Source organism: Lissotriton vulgaris, chromosome 7 (genome assembly GCF_964263255.1).
Source record: "Lissotriton vulgaris chromosome 7, aLisVul1.2, whole genome shotgun sequence".
NCBI lineage: Eukaryota > Metazoa > Chordata > Amphibia > Caudata > Salamandridae > Lissotriton > Lissotriton vulgaris.
This window is the reverse complement of record NC_141695.1, coordinates 215,862,189-215,878,402: the sequence shown is the minus strand read 5'-3', so window position 1 is coordinate 215,878,402 and position 16,214 is coordinate 215,862,189. Positions and strand designations below refer to the sequence as shown.

General features: G+C 49.0%; 1 protein-coding gene and 1 long non-coding RNA gene across 2 annotated transcripts in view; both read right to left on the bottom strand.

Annotated features, from left to right (window-relative positions):
• Positions 1 to 16,214, bottom strand: part of KMT2B (lysine methyltransferase 2B) — a 1,030,490-nt gene that overhangs the window by 577,263 nt on the left and 437,013 nt on the right. The window lies entirely within an intron of this gene.
• On the bottom strand, positions 75 to 12,068 carry LOC147701237 (uncharacterized). The gene is made up of 3 exons (XR_015297442.1): positions 10,848 to 12,068; positions 3,202 to 4,166; positions 75 to 473 (listed from the first exon to the last, which is right to left on the bottom strand). It is a non-coding gene; the product is annotated as an uncharacterized LOC147701237 (long non-coding RNA).

The following is a 16,214-nucleotide window of genomic DNA, read 5'->3' as shown; positions in this document are numbered from 1 at the left end:
AGTGTCTATTATCTTTGGAACGGGTGTTGGTTTCGGTTCCGAAGACTTTCCTTGCTTTTTCTTTGGATCTATGCTTTTTGTATCCGAAGCTTTTGCTGCCGAGTATTTAGACTCGTCTGCCTTTGGTGCCGAAGTGTGTTTCGATATGGAAACTGCTTTCGGGTCCGCTTTTTTAGTTACCGGAGCAGTCTTTGTTTCAGTAACCTTGGTAACTTCTTTCGGTGCCGAACTTGGTTTTGGTTCGGTAACTCTCTGTATCGATGAGTGTTTGTGCCGGTGTTAAATTCGGATTTAGCACTTTCTGATTTTCAGGACCGACAGACTGACTCGAGCCAGAGTCGACTGGAGGCTTTTTAATACTCTTCGCTGCCGAGCCTGAAGTTTTCGATCGGTGTGCACCCGGACCCGAAGATGGGGATAGAGCCGAAGCCTGTCCCGCTATGGGGTGTGAATAGGGCCGACGCTCTTACTTACTGTGAGAAGGTGGCCTGATATGCAGTGCTCACTATTCTAGTGAATACTATGTATCAGTCCAGCAACCCTTATTGATGATTGGTTGTAAGTCAACCTTATAGACCAGCTATCCTAGTAGCGTGGATACGAGCAGTCTAAGGCTAAAGACTCGAGAGGGCGTGTTAAGCCAGCTGTTATACCACACATATACCCCTTGAATACCAAGTGAAAGGACACCACACAAGTGTTATGAAAATAAACAAGATATTTATTAAGAATCACAACAGCCCTGTACTCTTTATGAGGACAGGGTACTAAGCACAAAACAAAACTCTTACGAAAATACTTAAGTTAGCACAGTATATACAAATGCCCGAGGGGCACGGAAAACCATATACTCTGAAAGTGGAATGCGAAATTACTAGCAGGTAAGTACAGTACTAATAGGCTTTGGAATCGCTAGGACTTCACTATAGAATCTTCAGATTACTTCTAGGAGGCCTAGGGGACTCGGGTGCAGAGTGTGCACTCTCACGCGTGATGCGGGACAAAGTCTATGGTAGCTAGTAATGACAAAGTTAGTGTTCTCGGGCAAACCCGACCTGGTAGGGAGAAAACGAAAGTGGATCCTGACCCTTGGATAGTGAGGCTATGCTGGGGCACCGAAATGCCGAAGTTACCTAGCCCAGGGGCTGCAGCTGCATATGTCTCAAAAGACGTCGGGAATCCTCGTTGCCGGACCAGGAGCCTGGAAGAAAGAAGTTGCTGGCAGGCGACCAGTGAAGAAAGTTCGATGGATCCAAGCCTGGATCGAAGGAAGATGACACCTGAAAGCAGAGGGGACCAAGTTCGAGACTACTAGCCAGTAGTCAGGTGGCACCAGGAGGGCACCGGATGGTAGTCACCTCGACTAGGTGAGTGGGTGACGCTGTGCTCGCAGATCTCACGGACCAGGAGGCGTTGTCGGCGACCAGGATGGAGGAGCGAGCTGTCCCACGATGGATGAAGCTGTCGGCGTCGCTGGACCCAGGATTGGGCAACAAAGCCTTGGCAAATTCAAGCCCACGCGGTGGACTCAAAATGGCGTCTGGAGTGGACCAGGAGGGTCCGGGGTGCCTCTCTTGAAGAAGGAAGCAAGGGCCAGTCTGGAGCAACCAGACCAGCAGCAGTGATGTCGTCGGGCGTCGTGAAGAAGGCCACAAGCCAGCCGGCTAGTAGCCACACAGCGCGGTGAGCACGCAAAAGCAGAAGGGCCCCACACAGATCGTGGAGATGCTGGAGGGCTGATCTTCGGTGCTGGAGCTGCTCAGGGTTGGGGCTTCTCGGACCCCAAAGCACTCACCAGTGGAGCACACGGTGGGCTTGTTGCAAAGAAGTCGTGCAGTCTTGGCGATCGTCGGTCCCTCGAAGTCTCGTCGCACTCACGGTTCTCAGCTTTGCTGTAGAGGTGAGTAGAGGTCAGAGGTGCCAGGGAAGCCGGGTCTTGTCGAGCTGGGTCGTCGGATTCGTGAAGAAGGACTTGCAGCAGACCGCAGTGTTCTTAGGATGGTGCCCGCTTGATGCAGGGTGACTACTCTTTAGCCACAAGGGAGAATCTTGAAGAAGAAATCTTGATGTCCTTTCGAAGAAAGTCGTGTCTTGATTCCAAAGATGATCTAATTTTAACAGGGGGCCCGCTCCTATCTTTATACTAAAAAAGGGGGCTGACCCGGTGACTAGGTCCTGCCTATGGGTGGGACTAGGAGGGGGGTGGTTACACCCCTCTGCCATGCCGGACTTCCCCAGGCCAGGGGCTGGTGTGCCCCTGGAACTGGTTCAGACTGGCCTATGCATAGTGAGCACCGCGGTGCCACTCAGCAGTCACCTTCCTGTAAAGCCCTGCCTACCCAGGATACACAAAACCATGTCTGGGACGGTGCTAGCACCGCCCCTGACAGGAAACCCTTTGTCCAGGCTCCCCTCGCTGGAAGGACTCCCAGCTGCAGGGGGTCAGACTCGTGTCTGTGGTGGCAGCATCCATTTTGTGGAGCTGAGGCTTCGTTTAACTTTAACCGGGGTTCACAGTTACATACATGTCGTGTCCCTCTAGAAGGGTGGAATGCTAACCCCGTCGCCAGAATTGGCGAGGGGTTAGTATTCCAATTCGTATGACACCTTACTCGACATGTTTTGATAAAGCAATACCAAAGATAGCATTTAACCGCGAGGATTATAATGCACTTAAGAGTATATGGTATGCGATATCATGGAACAGCTATTAGGACTTGGTTCCGCAAGCTGCAGACAGGCTCAGCTCATGCCAGAGCACGATCTCACACGATTCCAAGCACTCTGCCTTCAGGATTGTCAAGGCCTGCCATAGGAGTGACTGATAGGAATCTGTGTGTCCATTTTAGGGTTAGGTATAGGTATACTACACCTACAGCAAAGGGTGATTACACGACTTTGCCCCAGCTGTCATGCAGCCAGTTGTGTCAAATTTAGGAGGCCAGCCAGGGGTGGCATAATACATGCTGCAGCCCCTGGCAGCCCTGGGAACACCTATGCCCTGAGTTACAGGGTCTGATAAGGTGGCCCAGTACCAATTTGTAAATGCACCTAGGGTACATGGAATCCATTTTACAGAGAGAGCAGTAGGCCTGGGGTCCTGATTGGCAGGGCCCCAGGTCGACTATGTCTAAAACCAGCTAAAACACAGGGCAAAAAGTTGGGGGCAACCATAGTCAGGAGGTACCTTCCTACACTTACGACCTGTTGACCAGCTGGAATAAGATAGTCTGCTTCGGATCAATCCTCGGCTCCTGAAGCGGAGTCCTCTGCTTCGAAAGCAATGTTTTCTTGCTGTTCTTCGACGTCAATCTCGATTGGCACTTGGTCTAGGACTAGGTCTGGTGTCGAAGATGAAGACTGCTCCATAGTTCTTCGAGCTAGACGGTCCCCGATTGTTTTCTTGGACCGGAACGACGCACAGGCCTCACAGTCTCGACTTTCGTGCTCTGGGGAAAGGCACAAGTTGCAAACCTCACGCAGATCAGTGTGGGGAAAGTTGTGTCCACACTGAGGGCACTTCTTGAACAGTGTTCTTTCCATGAGCCAGACGAGCGCTGGAATGGACGCAGGCGACCAGAATCAGTGTCGAAGACGATATAGATGTTGTAGATTGATTTATGGATTTAAAAGAGATCGGCAACGGGACCGAACAATGAACACATCCGAGCCAGATGGGGGAAAAAAAACAATCTGAGGATGGAGTCGATGCCCATGCGCATTACAGTCTAAGGGATGAGTCACCTAGAAGACAAAGACTCTTCCAAGACAACAACAAAGTGTAATCATCCGGGCCCACCACCAGATGGTGATCTGGCCCACCACCAGATAGTGATCTAATGCAACAGTGTGTGGTCTGCAGCCCATATGCCTCGAACATTAGGTTATTTTATTTCTAGAACCAAGCCAAGCCTGGTGCAGGTAAGTGAAATAATACTTTGCAGAATTGTATGCAATGTTTTACAGTTAACACCTTGGCTGCTTGAGATATTCCCCTGCAATGCTGAAGGTCAAAAGAAATGGGTGTGGTCATGATGGCTCCCAGCAGTCATCAGCACACGAGCACCGTGCCTCATGATGACTGGGAGCCGTCATCAGCACCGAAGGGGTTAGATGCAGGTTCAAATGCCGTTGGTTGAATTACAGGCAAGTCAATATTGCAAATGCTACTTACCAGTATGAATCTGTTCTTGGCATGTAGGGCTGCTGACATTCATATCTGTGCATAGATCGCCGCCTAGTGTTGGGTCCGGATGATTGCACATTGTTGTCCTGGAATAGTCTTCGAAGTATCACGAGATAGGTGGCTCCTCCCCTGGACTACAGTGCGCATGGGCATCGACTCCATCCCCAGATTGTTTTTAGCCATTGTGGCCAAGATGGAGTGAAACTCAGTGAATGAGGACCATGCCATGAAATGATATGTGAACACTGCAGCTGCTACAGGCGCCGGGGAGGAGGGCGGGCGATATGAATGTCAGCAGCCATACATGCCAAGAACAGATGCATACTGGTAAGTAGCATTTGCAGTTCGAGGCATGTGGGCTGCTGAATTCATATCTGTGCATAGAATACATAGCAGTCCCTCCATTAGCGGCGGCCGCCCGTGCCAGCTGCAGCAATTTGGAAAAGTGTCTTGAGAACAGCCTGCCCTACAGCTGCCTGCTGTTTGGAGTGCACGTCTACACAGTAATGCTTGGTAAATGTGTTTGTGGTAGACCATGTGGCTGCTCTACATATGTCCTCTAATTATTATTATTATTATTGCATTTCTTATATAGCGCCAGAATCGACCCCCGAAGGGGTATCTCCGCGCTTGCCTTGGGAACCCGTCCTGGTTTTTCCCTGTGAGATAGCCCCTATAGGGCATCCCCAAGGTGAAAGCCAGGCATCCCGCCGCGGGGGGCCGTTGTGGAGATTAAGCAAGCTTAATGCCCAGAGTTGCATAGTGTGAACCCATGATTACGTCAGGCACCGAAGCGAGAATTATCGAGTCCCTGGACATTTGAGCTCAACACCCTGCCGCGTCGGGAATCGAACCCTGGTCCCGGGTCTGACCTCTGCTTCAGGGTCTGCCTGCTCTAACCAGTGAGCCACACTTCTCCACTTCTCTAAGGGAATGTTACCTAGAAAAGCCATAGAGGCCCCCAACTTTCTAGTTGAGTGGGCTCTTGGTGGAATGGTAAGAGTGCGTTTTGCCTTTGCATAGCAGATTTGAATACATTTCACGATCCACCTAGCAATACCAGCCTTTGAAATAGGGTAACCTTTGTGATGTGGCGCAAAGGCAACAAAAAGCTGCTTAGTCTTTCTAAAATCCTTGGTCCTATCAATGTAATACATTAGGGCCCGTTTAACGTCAAGGGTATGGAGCATCCGCTCCGCCAGTGACTCTGGATTTTGAAAGAACACCGGCAACTCAATGGTTTGGTTGATGTGGAATTGAGACACAACCTTGGGTAGAAATTTAGGGTTAGTGCGAAGCACTACCCTGTTTGAATGAACTTGGAAGAAAGGCTCTTGGATTGTGAGGGCCTGCAGTTCACTGACCCTTCGTAGCGATGTAATTGCTACAAGGAAAGCCACTTTCCACGTTAAGAATTGGATCTCGCAGGAATGTAGTGGCTCAAAGGGAGGTCCCATCAGTCTTGTAAGAACCACATTTAGGTTCCATTCAGGAGCTGGTGGAGTCTGTGGCGGAAGGACTCTTTTGAGGCCTTCCAGAAATGCTTTGATGGCAGGCACCCTGAAAAGTGAAAGGTGCTGTCTATTCTGGAGATATGCGGCCATGGCAGACAGGTGAATGCGAATGGAAGTATATGCCAAATTACACTTGTATAGATGGAACAGGTAACAGATGATGTTCTGAATAGAAGCATCTAGTGGATCAATGTTGTGGTTTGCGCAATAGATGACAAACCGCTTCCATTTTGCCGCATAACATGCTCTAGTAGTGGGCTTCCTAGCCTCCCGAATGATGTCCATGCAATTGGGAGGAAGGTTGAGGTAGCCAAACTCTAGGACTTCAGGAGTCAGATCGCCAGGTTGAGCTGTTGCGGATCTGGGTGCTGAATGTCACCATGGCTCTGCGTCAGAAGGCTGGGTGTGAGATGAAGCCTTTGATGCGGTACCACGGAAAGTTCCAGAAACGTAGTGTACCATGGTTGGCGAGCCCACGTTGGAGCAACCAGGATGAGACTCATTGAGTGCTGCCTGAGCTTGCGCGCCACCAGCGGTATCAGAGGTGCTGGGGGAAAAGCGTACGCAAATCTGCCTGACCAGTTCATCCATATCGCATTGCCCTGCGACTGTGGGTGTGGGAACCTGGCGGCGAAGCTTTGGCATTTTGCGTTCTCCCTTGTGGCGAACAGGTCGATCTCTGGATGACCCCACCTTTGGAAGTACGGTTGGAGTACTGATGGATGTATCTCCCACTCGTGCATTTGGTGGCTGTGCCTGCTGAGCAGGTCCGCCATCTGATTGTCCTTGCCCGGGAGGTGTTCCGCCATGAGGAAGATGTTCCTCTGAATGGCCCACTTCCACATGCTCTGAGCCAGATGAGACAGCTGTGGAGAGTGTGTGCCCCCCTGCTTCTGAATGTAGTACATGGCCGTCATGTTGTCCGTCCGGATCAACACGACCTTGTTGCACAGATGTACTTTGAATGCCTTTAAGGCCATGAAGATCGCCATCAGTTCCAGTACATTGATGTGCATCTTCCTTTGCTGTAGCGTCTATAGTCCCTGCACCGTGTATTGGCGTACATGCGCTCCCCATCCCTGGAGAGAGGCGTCCGTTGTCAGGATAATCTGCGGCACAGGCTCTTGAAACGGTCGGCCCTTGCAAAGGTTTTGTGGATTCCACCAATGCAGAGAGTTATATGCCCGACCGCTCACCAACACTAGGTCTTTTAACTGCCCGTGAGCCTGAGTCCACTGACGTGCTAAGCACTCCTGAAGCGGACGCATGTGTAGTCTCGCGTGTGGGACTATGGAGATGCAGGAGACCATCATGCCTATCAACTGCATGAACACTCTTGCTGGAAGCGAGTGTTGAGGTCTGAATTTTTGGATCAGCGATTGAATGCTGTTGACTCTCACTGAATTTGGCTGTGCTGTGGCCGCCAGAGTGTTTATGGTCGCACCCAGATACCGCCGTATGTGGGCGGGCTGGAGATGGGACTTTGGGTAATTCAGTGAGAACCCCAGATCGTGCAGAAGGTGAATGGTGTGGGACACGTGGTTGGCGCACTGCTGGGCCGACTTCGCCTGAATGAGCCAGTCGTCCAGATAGGGGTAGAGGTGGATGTTTTGACGTCTTAGATGCGCCGCCACCGTCGCCAGGCACTTCGTGAAAACCCTGGGCGCCTTGGTGACCCCAAAAGGCAAAACCTTGAACTGGTAGTGCTGGTTTTGGATGGTGAACCTGAAGTACTTTCTGTGTGAAGGATGCAGTGGAATGTGGAAGTACGCATCCTTTAGGTCCAGAGTTGCTAGGAAGTCCCCTTGCCGAAGCAGTGGGAGAACCTGCTGCAGCGTGAGCATATGGAAATGTTCTGACAGAATGTAAAAGTTGAGCGGTCTGAGATCTAGGATGGGCCTGAGGGATCCGTCCTTCTTTGGAATCAGAAAGTACAGGGAGTAAACTCCCGTAACTCTTTCCTGCAGGGGCACGAGCTCTATTGCCCCTTTTTGCAGCATGACGTTGACTTCTTGCTGCAACAAGTGCAAGTGCTCGCCGGACTTAGGACGGTTCTTTGGGGGTATGTTGGGCGGAGTGGATGTGAGCTCCAGACAATAACCGTATTGGATAAGAGACCTGACCCACCTGTCCGTGGTGATGGACTTCCACACGGGCAGGAACTGCTGGAGTCTCCCCCCGACCGGTGTTGCGTGGTCGGGGGGCAGTGACAAGGCGTTACTGTTTGTTGGCGGTGGAGGACCTGGAGCTGTTATTTCCACGTCCTCTGCCTTTGACGTTGTTGCCACGGTATCCACCCCGACCCTTGTTGGTATAGGAAGGTTGGGTGTTGCTCTTGTAGAATTGAGTTGACTGTGACAGTTGACCCCTCGAGGTGCCTCTATTATTGGAGCGACGAAAGGAACCACCCCGAAACTGCTGGGACTGCAAGGCACCCATAGACTTCGCAGTGTCGGTGTCCTTTTTCATCCTCGAGGGTGGTATCAACCTCTGGGCCAAACAGGTGGTCCGGGTTGACCATCTGGTTCAAGATGGTAGTTTGAATGTCTGGTTTGAAACCGGATATCCTGAGCCATGCATGTCTACGAAGTAGAACGCTAGTGTTAATTGCTCTTGAGGCGGTGTCAGCCACATCCAGAGCGCACTTAATCGAAGCATTGGTGATAAGCTTCCCCTCCTGTATTAACATTTCTGCTGCTTCCTTATATTGATCGGGTAAGTGCTGTAAAAGGGTCTCTAGAGTATCATAGTGTGCCCTGTCATAACGCGCTAGTAGCGCCTGTGTGTTGGATATGCGCCATATGTTGGCTGCCTGCGCAGCCACTCTTTTCCCCGAAGCCTCAAATACTTTTGATTCCTTGTCTGGGGGAGGAGCATCACCCGTAGTTTGTGAGTTGGCTCGTTTGCGTGCATTGGAGACAACCAGGGAATCCAGAGGCAACTGTCCTTTGATATAAGTAGGATCAGTGGGCGCTGCCTTGTACTTCTTGTCGATACGTGGGTTGATGCCTCTTGCTCGGGTGGGCTCCTTGAAGATTTCTGCCGCATGTTTCAACACCCCTTTGAGCATAGGCAAAGTTTTTACAGTTTTTCAGAGACTGAAAAGGTGTCAAAGAGGAAGTCGATGTCCACTGGGTCAGCATGGAGATAGACGTCGTGATTGGCTGCCGCCCTTTCAATGAGTGCATTGAAAGCTGCAGAGTCTTCTGGTAGGGAAGTCTTGGCTGAAAAAAGCTGTGGCTCCTGCCCCGAATGCGGGTCCCCAGGATCGCCACCAGCAGACCATGGCTCAGTCACATCTTCTGGGTCTGAGTAGACTGGATAGGTATACTCATCCTCGTCGTTGCAGTCACCCTCCTCCACATGGGAATGAGAGGGTAAAAGTTCATGTGCCTGTGGTGATACAGGCTCCATAGAGGCAGAGGCACCAGCAGAGTCCATCTTTTTCTTAAGTGGAATTTGGTAATGCTCCAATTGTGGTTCAGGGGTGATCTTTCTCTTAAGGAGAGAGAGAGCTTGCCCGTGTTGGCGTCGATGATCACTTCTTGACGCTCCTCTTCTGCCAGCGGTCGGTGCTGTGGGCTTGGGACCACTAACGATGGCTTCGGCGTCGAAGATATTTTCACGGGCACTCCGGCCCCAGGTTTTGCTGCGAAAGCCTTCGGCGCCGTCTTTGGCGGCAACGTGAACAGAATAGGCGTTGGAGCCTTCGCCGGTTTTTTAAGAGGCTTGGGCGGCACAGGGTCCTTCGGCTCGACTGCTGCGGGCCCCTCCCTAATACGTTGAAGGGACTCCGTAACCTTCTTAGTAAACGAGGCGGAGGGACGCACCGGCTCGAGAGAGTCTTCTGAAGCTGGTTTTGGGGTGGCGACCAATGACGCGTTCTTCGGAGTCGACACCGTTGCCCCCTTGGCCTTGTCGAGTGGAAGCGAGGCAGTGAGAGACTTGGGGTCGTCCTGCCGCTTCTTTGGGTCGAGAGCGGCCTTCTTGGGATCGAGGCGACTCTTATGTGCGTCAATCGTCTTCGGCGCCGATGCAGCTGCGTCGGTCTTTTTAACCTTCGGCTTCGATACAGCCTTCGGGTCGGCCATTTTGGCGTGGCCCTTGAGCTCGACGGCCATCTTGGATTTCTTCCGCGCCGAGGCCTCCGAAGTCTTCGACCCGACCAGCGTGATCAGCGCTTTCGGTTTCGATACGTCTGGCGTCTAGACCGATGCTTTCACTTTCGGTTTCTGTACCGTGAGTGGCGCAGTATCAATGTCTGTGGCCGGGCCGGAAGGCTGAGCCGTGGGACGGGAATCAAGGCCTTGGGTAAGGCCCGAAGGCGATCCCTCGACCTGGGCCTTAGAATGGTGGCCGGCCCCGGAGTCAGTCTGAGGAAGCTCCTCGTCCGAGCTATCCTCTACGGTGGCAAGGGCCCCGTCGTCGTCCCCTACCTCCTCGACGACTTCATCGAAATCCTAGTCTTCCGCGTCGTAGTCGTCCTCGACCTCCGACGCCGGGTTAGATTCTGTGATCTCCTGGACAGTGTCGTCCCCGACATCCTCTGTGTCGAAGATGTCTGCAGGAGGTGGTGCCTATCGCTGGGCCTCCAGGCGCGCAGCTCGGCGGAGCTTGAGTGTCTTCTTGGACCGGAACTTGGAGCAGGCCATACACTTGGCCTCGTCGTGGTCCGGCGACAAACACTTATTGCACACCGGGTGTACGTCGATATGCGGATACTTCGAGGCACACACCAGGCACCGTTTAAATGGACTTCGTTCCATGATGGAAGTAGGTAGGAGCGCCGTGTAGGCCCGTCCGCGCCGAAAGCACGCGGAAGGGAATTGTTGTTTCGGAGCCGAGGAAACTACGAACCCGAACGACAGACAATACCGACACAAGTCCTAAAGACCTTTTGGCCTCGTAGCAAAGTAAGTTAAGATCGATTCAGACAGAGGGAACCGAAACACATCCGAACCCAATGGCGGAAAAAAACAATCTGGGGATGGAGTCGATGCCCATGCGCACTGTAGTCCAGGGGAGGAGCCACCTATCTCGTGATACTTCGAAGACTCTTCCAGGACAACAATGTGCAATCATCCGGACCCAACACTAGGCGGCGATCTATGCACAGATATGAATTCAACAGCCCACATGCCTCGAACTTCGAAATTACTTCATAGATTACTATGGACATTACTTCTTACATTACTTTTCAGATTACTTTTGCTAATCAGTGTGATATGCCTAGATATCACACTAATGAGTTTGTATGTGATAGGAGTCTCCGATCACCAAGACCTGCGCACACTTAACTTGAAACTGCATTGTTTCTTCACAAAAGATTTTTTACAATAATAAACACTCCAAAGTTCAAGTTGCAAGTGGATTAATTTTTCTTCATTTCCTAATGATCCTTCGTATTTTAATCAAATCCATTAAGAACCTCTTGATTGTCCCTCGGGTTCGGAAAGTCAAGTGGGGAGGAAGGGCCTTTTCGGTTGTGGCCCCTAGGCTGTGGAATACTCTTTCCCCTAGGCTGTGGAATACTCTTCCCCTTTTTTCAGAGGCATACCCATAAGCTGGCTCCTGGTACATCCATTTTTAGAACCTTTTCTGTTAGGCGCCTTGATGCCCACGGGCTAAGTCTGCTCGTTATAAGACTACTTTCATTTATTCATTCATTCATTCATTATTGTTTCATAACATTGATCATCTTGTTTTACTGTATATTCAAAACCACCCAATGCATTTCGGGTCACCAGAAAAACTACCCTTCCTCAGGGGTCTATGAAAGTAAAAATACAGGACCAGGTCAGTCTCTTTGGAAGGAAACAAAAACAATAAAGTAAATATGCAGAATGATACATGCAGGTCTGATGAGTTCTTGGCATCAGAGATTATCTTATACAACTTCATAGAATCAGATAGAAATTATGCAGTGTGATCGAAATAGCTAATGAGAACAAATGCATATGTATCAGAGTGTGATGGGGGGTAGTCATTAAACAGTTCTGTTTACCATAAATTGTGATAAACTTAAAAGTACGAAAAGTGTGGGCGTGGTGAACAGCAACATACGGAATGATGGCATGTTCAATAGCCGTAAGCAGAATGCGGCAACATTCCGACATTACTCTAGCTACTGCGAACGCAATGTCTTTTTAAACTACACTCTGATCAATTAGCGGGTCTCATAACAGTGCTCACGTCACAAGCAACATACATGTGCACTTACTGTGATAGCAAATGGCGTTCGTGTTCAGATGGGCGGTCAATCAAAGCTTCCGCATTTCCTAGTACGGTTCCGATACTGCATGTATTTAGTGTGTGTGGAAGGTTATGAATTGGAATGAGTGATATTGAGTGAGTGGAGTTTTGGTGAGTTTTTTATGTGTTTTTATAGCCAAGGGGATATGTGTTATGAAATTATAACTGCACTTTCTGTAATATGAATTTTTCTATAAAGTAATGTATGTATTATAGAGACAATGGATAAAAAAAATGTATAAGTAAAGAACTGAAAAAAGAAAAAGAAATGATGAAATAAAAAAATATACTGAAGAAATTGCATTAATTAGTCCTGATGTTGTTGTGTTTGAATAATATGTAATATGAAATATACAAACAAAGTTGGTTAATAAAAAAGTAGATAGGTCGTGAGGGAATTTTTCTTAGTATTGTATTTATTCTTTCCCCTCTTTTCCCTGACCTTAACCCCTTCCATGCTGATGACGGCCCCCATCCGTCATGCATTACAGTGCTCGTGTGCTGATGACGCCTGGGGGCCGTCATAAAGCCATTGATTCTTTAAAAGCCTAGCACACGAGGAAAATCGGCCCAGCATGGAAGGGGTTAAAGTAACGTCAGAGGGGTCCCCTCCTTTATGTTCTTGGTAAAAGTTACCCCTGTTGACAAGGGCCTTGTGATCATAGAGGGCCCCAATGGGCTGAAACATCTATTATGCCAACATTAGAGATCCCTCACCTTAACACCCACCCTTTGCCATTGCAGGGTGTGTGTGTTTGTGCAGACAAAACTGTACAGTCGACCTGGCACATTCCTGTGCGCCATGCCCACCACCACTACCTCCGGCATTGGGTAAGACACCCCTCTAGCAGGATGCACAGCCCTAAAGGCAGGGTGCACATTACCCAGGTGAAGGCATAGCTGCATGAATATGCATCTACAGTGTCTGTGCCACTCTTAGACATTGTAAATGCAGCGGAGTTATTTTGGAGTTCATGGGGTGGGAGTTTTTAAACACGAATGCCACAGCTCAAAAATGGCTTTGTTGAAGTCCGGGAAGTTTGCCATCAAACTTCTTAGCACATTAAACCCACAATGATGCCAGTGTGGGAATTAATAAAAAGTACTCAAGAGGGCACCTTAGAGATGCCCCCATAAAAACGACCAACTCTGGTGTGGTTCCAGACTGGCTTAGGTTTCTGGATCCTTGGGTAGAGAGCCCCCACCCTATAAGTTTGGAAACAATGCACATCCGGAGCAGAGGTGTCCTGCCTCCCCTACCAGGATGAGCAGAGTTCTCGAAGGCTCATGCACCTATACCCACACCACTGGCATAGGGCACCCAGCTAAAGGGGTGACTGATGTATGCCAGGACAGTGGGTGTGTGGATATGGCACACAGGGATGTGTGACATGTCGACTGTTTTGTTCTGCAACAAGACACTCAGCTTGCAAAGGCAGAGTGTGCGTGTGTGTCAGGGTATAGGGCCTCTAAGGGTGGCACAATTTGTAATTTGTAATTTGTAACTGGATTTTGTATCGCGCCAACTCACAGACCGGTCTCAAAGCGCTTCTGACAAAGTACAGCAACAAAGACGAAGTGAAGATAAAAAGATGTTAACTTGACTACGGAGATGTAAACGCATCTTTGAAAAGTAAAGTTTTCAAGGTTTTCCTAAAGCGGAGAAGGTTGGCTTCTCTACGGAGCGCCTCCGGTAGCTTGTTCCAGATGGTGGGGGCTTGGACTGAAAATGCTCTGCCTCCTTTTGTTGCCAGTTTGAAACGTGGGCAGGACAGCAGGAGGGAATCTGAGGATCTCAAGGCGCGTTTAGGTTCGTTGATTTTTAGCCTATCTTTTATATAGGCTGGCGCCTGACCGTGGATAGCTTTATGGCAGATGCACATGCTCTTAAATTCGACTCTTTGTTTCATAGGGAGCCAGTGCAGCCTATAAAGTAAGGGAGAGGCGTGGATCCGCCTAGGTGCTCCAAATATCAGACGAGCTGCGTCATTTAAGATGACCTGTAGGCGATTGGAGTTTTTTGGGAGGCCTAGGTATAATGTGTTGCCGTAATCAATTCTAGACACAATCGTAGCTGAAACAATTGTTCGAAGCATACTCCTTGAGAGTAAAGGGACAAGCTTGCGTAGTTGCCTGATCAGGTTCGTACATGAGCCAACCACAGCGGACACTTGGTTAGTCATTGATAGTTCCTGGTCAATTTTCATCCCAAGGCTCTTTACACTAGAGCACGGTTTTGGGGTAGGTCCAAGTTCTTGAGGCCAGAACAAATAATTCCAGGGGGAGGTAGAAGTTGAAACTAAAAGAACCTCCGTTTTATCCGGATTGATTTTCAATAGGTTGGACGACATCCAGTTCACTGTGAACCGTAATATGTCTTGGACCGTGGACTGAGCCGATATAGTATTGTCGATACTCAGCAATAGCTGAGTATCATCTGCATAATTAAAAACTTTACAGACCATGTTTGCCAGAGATTCTATCAATGGTTGTAAATATAAGTTGAATAAAAGTGGGGAAGCGCAGACCCTTGCGGGACTCCACAAACTAAGGCACCCACTTCGGAGACCTGATCTGCTAGCTGGATCCTCTGCGTCCTCCCTGATAAGAAGGCTGTCAGCCACTGGAGAGCTTGTTCTCTTATCCCGGCCCTGGCTAGTCTGTCCAGGAGCAGTGCATGGCTGACAGTATCAAACGCCGCTGATAGGTCTAGTAATATCAGGGCGCTTGGCTTTTTACTATCAGCCATGCCTCTGAGCTCGTCCAATACTGACAGCATTACTAGTTCCGTGCTATGGTGGGCACGAAAGCCAGCTTGCCGCTCCTGGAGAAGATGATGGGATTCCAGGAGGGATGACAGGGATTTTAGTACATGTTGTTCTAGTACTTTTGATAAAAATGGCAACTGGGAAATTGGCCTGTAATTCTTCAGGCTAGTTGGATCTGCCCCAGGTTTTTTTTATCAATGGTCTGACGCGGGCCTCTTTGAAGGATGTTGGTAGTGATCCAGTAGCTAATGAGATGTTTAAGAGGTCTAAAATCTGGTCCTCTAGGATCGGGATTGCTAGTCGGAAAATATCAGGCGGGTAGGGGTCAGCAGGGGAACCTGACTTGGTGGATGCTACTAGATGTCTAAGGGAGGTAGCATCAATTTCAGGAAATCTAGTGACGATAGGGGTTGAGAAATGTGAAGGGGGCAGTGGCAAGGTGTGTATAGCCGGGTTGTCCTTCTTGATATCTGACAGTATGGTCGCTACTTTTTCAAGGAAATATCCCTGAAAGGTGTCACAGTTAATCAATATGTGCCTTTTCCTCCTTCTCACTTAGCTCTTTCAGAATTTGAAAAGTCTCTTTTTGGATATTGGTGGCGTTGTTCATGCGTTTCATAATAATCCTTCTTGGCTGAAATGATGAGCTTTTTATACAATTGAAACGATGTTCTGTATAATTCCCTATCAGTATCCTTTTTAGATTTCCTCCAGCATCTTTCGAGATAACGGAGCTTTCTTTTTGGTCTCGTAGACTCTGGGTGAACCAAGGGGCTCCTTTTTCTGCACCCTTTACTTTCTGTGTTTTTTCAGGGGCTATCTCCTTAATAGATTGCATGAGGGTAATTATTATCCTGTCATAGTTTGAGTCCAAGTCGATACCATCTGATGAAGTTATGGATTTCTGTTTGTGTTTAGACAGAGCTTTGGTCAAGGTATCAGAGTTCACTTTTTTCCACTGGCGCACTTTTTTAGTTTTTAGTGGAAGTTTAGTCTGGAAGTTATATTGCGGTATGTCGTACAAGATTAGATGGTGGTCTGACCAAATGCAGGGTGTAATATTTGTAATGACCGCCTTTGGCATAGAAGACCAAATAAGATCAAGAATATGGCCTTTTGTGTGAGTTGGAGATTCCACAAGTTGTATCAATCCAAGAGCGGTCATAGAAGTCTGCAATTTCTGAGCTAATAAATCTGTGTCTCTTTTATCCCAGTGGATATTAAAATCACCAGTCACCAAGATGTTTTTGTAACGTGTGCATAGATCCGATATTATAGGGAAAAAGAGATCATTGAACATTGAAGTGCTTTGAGGTGGGCAATATATTGTTAAGATGATGAAACAGGAGTTATTCATGGTGACTTTTATCCCTAATAGGTCCGCGGCATTAATGGTCTCAGTTAGAATTTTAGTTACCATGAGCTGACTTTTAAAAATCGTTGCTACACCACCACCTCGGGTCCCCTCTGGTCGATTGTGCCAGACCATGTCGT